A 4015-nucleotide genomic window follows, 5' to 3' on the forward strand; every position below is an offset into this window, starting at 1 on the left:
CCACAGTTTGAGTCCCGGACCTGGTGGCTTGCTTTCTCACTTTCCCTCTTTCTGTCTCTCTCTGGCCAAATTAAAAATAAGTTAATGAATAAATTAAATAATTCTAAAAAAAAAAAAAAAAGGAAGAAAGAAAAAAGAATGAGACCTCGGGGCCAACAGCTAGTGTGGTGGTTAAGACACTGCACTCCCACCTGGCCAACCACAGTTCAAGACCCAGACCTGGAGGCTTGAAAATTACACAAGGCACGTATGCATGCATGCTTAAAATCATAAGAGAAGAATGGAGAAGGGATTGTGGGCTGGCCATTTCCCCCCTGGTGGGAGAGGTGATTTCTCTTTTTCTCATTGTCTCTCTCTGTTTGTTTCTGTCCAGTGAGCACATACACCCTATGGCAAAAACAAAACGAACAAAAAAAAATCAAACAAACAAAACAACAACAACAAAAAAAAACACAAGGGCTGATGCTTATTCCAAAATTATTCCTTTCTTCCTGCCCCTTGCAGAAGCCCAAGGGATTTTTCCCCAATTTTCACTGTGAGAACCTGCTCAAGCCCCTAAAGTAAACTCACAATCTTGTGAGTGCCCTCCCCACAACTGGACCCTGGAGTTTTCAACTCTTACATTCGTCCACACTGAGCCTCCAGCAACTTGTCAGTGACAGTTGAGGTTTTTCCCACTCAGCGTTGGTTCCTTCCCTGGATCCTGCTCCTAGGCTTCTGCTCCAGTAAGCTAGGACTCCCCGATACACCTCTCACCTTCCCAATATTGGGACAGCAGTTTTCTCTGTGTCTTCACTTCTGTCTCTCTCTCTCTCTTTCTAAGCTTATTTGTTTAACTCTTCTGAAAGAAGAAGACCCAAATGGGTCTTCATGCCACAGTCCGTCCCTAGCATCAGCCGGCCAGGGTCACAGCATCCAGCAGTGGAGGGAGGCCTCAGGTTGCAAACCCAGGACCTGGCTGTCCACGTGGTGCAGCAGGTCGCCACTGCCCCACCATCTAGCCCTCTCACTTCTCATGGATTCCAAAAGAGCTGTTTAATTTTCAGTTTTTTCGACCTTTTTACTTATTGTTAGGATAAAGTGGCAACTTCCAAACTTTTTACATGTGGAAACAGAGACTGAACCATGCATGGATTTCAAAATTTTCCACACCAAAATAAACTCATACTTTATTTACTTTTTTTGGGGGGGGGGGTTATAGGACGCGTGCACTTGCCAGAAAGACAGAGAGAGACAGAGAGAGAGAAAAAGAGAAATCGGGCCACACTGCAATCCCTTCTCCTCCATTCTCCTCTTGGGATCTTGGGCACGCACACACACGTGCCTGGCATGAATGTTTTTTTGTTTTTTGTTTTTTGTTTTTTTTGGAGAGGTTTTCGCTATAGGGCGTGTGCGCTCGCCAGACAGACAGAGAGAGACATAAAGACAGAAAGCGAGAAATCGCCCCCCAGGGGGGATGGCCACGCCGCAATCCCTTCTCCTCCATTCTCCTCTCGGGATCTTGGGCACACACGCACATGCGCCCGGCGTGAGTTTTACGCCACCGGGTCCGGAACACGAACCACAGTCAACTACGTGGGATTCCAGCGACATAGCCATTACGCTAACTGCTGGTGCCCTCACCTGGCATGAATTTAAGCCACCAGGTCCAGGACTCAAACTACAGTCGACTACATGGAAGGCCAACAACATAGCCGTTATGCCAACTGTTGGTCTCAAACTCATACTTTAATTCCTCTTTTCCATGAACTTTATTCCCCAATGATAGAGCATGTGCACAAGAGAGAGAGAGAGAGAGATGCAATCTCCACAAGATCTTATCACGCCCAAACCCTTTTTCTGAGCCCTCCAGCCTTCTTGGGATCCTGGATGCACATGCACACACTCAACCTGTCTTTCAGGCCAAGCCAGGACCTAGGCCGTGTTCAGCCTCGTGGCTTCGGCCCCGCAGTTCTGTTTGCTGTGACTGTACCACTAGGCCAGGCTGCAACTGTCTCTTTGACAGCCTCTCGTACAGTGCCTGTGCAGCCTGTGGTTGGCTCTGGTGGCTGAGGTGGGCTGGAGTGCAGATGGGAGTGAGGTCTGTAGGCCCTGCCACATCCTCACAGCTCCTGGCTCTGTGACGAGCTTCCAGGCCAGGGTGGGTCCAACACTAAGTCAAGCTCGACCTAGCTTGACTTAGTCCATCGATCGACCTAGCCCACAGTATCTGCTCAACTCCCAGACCTAAACCCTAAAGTGACTGTATTGCGTCTTATTTTCGACAACAATTTTTTTTAAGTTTATTTATTTTATTCACATTGAAGGGATTATACAGGAAAGAGAGAAGCATTCTCTGCAGGGTCTCATCATGCTGCAACCCCTTCCCCAGTCCGCCAGCTTGTCAGAATCCTGGGCATGTGTACACATGTCTGGCATGTTTTCTGGCTGACCCTAGGATCCGAACCCGCAGTCAGCCTGTGGCTTCCAGCCCTGCAGTTCTGCATCGACTACACTACCAGACTGAGCCAACAATAATTTTTTTACTAGACAACTGGAGAAAACCTGACATTTGATGAGCAACAATTTTTGCTCAACCTCTTCATTTTATCTTAAGCTGAGTTTTAAAACATGTAGATGAGATGGCAAAAGTTAAATGTTGAATCTAGGTAGTGGGCGTATGGGTGTTAGTTAAGACTTTTTTTCAACTTTTATACACGTTAGAAAGTATTCAGATTAAGAACATGGAATAAAATGCTGGACCACAGTTTTGTTTAAACACGACACCGAGCAGCAGTTTCAGAACATGACTCACCAGCTTGCATTGTAAAACCACAACCTCATTTTTATGTATGTTTACATATTTCCTCTGGCAGAGCAATGCCAAGGGTCAGGGGTTAGCCAGTTGTGGCTCATCCAAACTGGACAGCCCTGCCACTGTGCTTGGATGGCCTCAAATGGCTGGCCCTGCAGGAGCGGCCCCTTGCTCCCTGGCCCCCGCACACATCCGCACATGTTTGGGCTGCCTGGCCCGGCCCTCTCCCCATGTCCTCAACCTCTGTGGGCCTCCCTCTGGCTGCAATTGCACCAGCTCACTCCAGCTCACTCCAGCTCACTCCATCTCACTCCATCTCCTGGCACAGCTGCCCTGTCACACTTGAAAATGGTCCACTCTGCCCTCACTCCTCAAGCTTCCTGCCATCAACACTGAGCTCAGGATGACCACGCGGGGCCCAGTGCAATGGGGCATCTTGATTTGTGTTTCTTTCCAAGCAAATGAATCAATCGAACAACCAATCTATGTCTGTCATTGAGGTACATCCAGGAGCCAGTCCCTTCCCTCCTCCACTGTCATCACCCTGGTCGCCTGGATGGTGGGACTTCTCCCTTCCCTCCGGCCCCTCCGTGTGTCCTCTGCACAACAGCCAGATTGGCTCTGTGGAAACTGAGCCATGCCGGGTTATTTCTGTGCTTAAACCCCACCTGTGGCTCTATAGGTCTCCCGGAGGAAAAGGTAACATCTTAACCATGGCTGCAAGGCTGCCTGTCAGGAACTGGCGCTCCATGGACAGATCCTGCAATGACCTGTTTTCACAAATAGTGTCACCAGAACGCAGACACACACACTCATTTACTATCATCCGTGGCTGCTTGCACACGGCAGTGGCTCATAGCGACTGCCCAGATGTTGCCCTGAAGATAGCAGGTGGCCACACGGAGAGGCCACCAGGCAGCCTGGGCTGTGAGCCACAGGAGTGCTCCACCTTACAATGGGGTCCCCCTGTGGCCCTAGCTGACCTTTGACATAAGCAAAAACTGCCCAGCCAAGCCTTTCTCAAGTGCTTGGCCCACTGATTTCCAGTCTGCAAGCACTATATATGCCACTATGCTTCATGACAGAACTGCACGTGGCCTCATTCTGCTGTAAATCTGTGTATACGCTCACGTGTGTGAGCATGTGTGTGTACAGACACGAGAGAGGACTTTAAAAAGTTCATGTACGATTGGCCCCATAGCTCAAAGGTTAAAGAGAGCC

Source organism: Tupaia chinensis, unplaced genomic scaffold (assembly GCF_000334495.1).
Source record: "Tupaia chinensis unplaced genomic scaffold, TupChi_1.0 Scaffold000386_1, whole genome shotgun sequence".
Classification (NCBI taxonomy): Eukaryota; Metazoa; Chordata; class Mammalia; order Scandentia; family Tupaiidae; genus Tupaia; species Tupaia belangeri.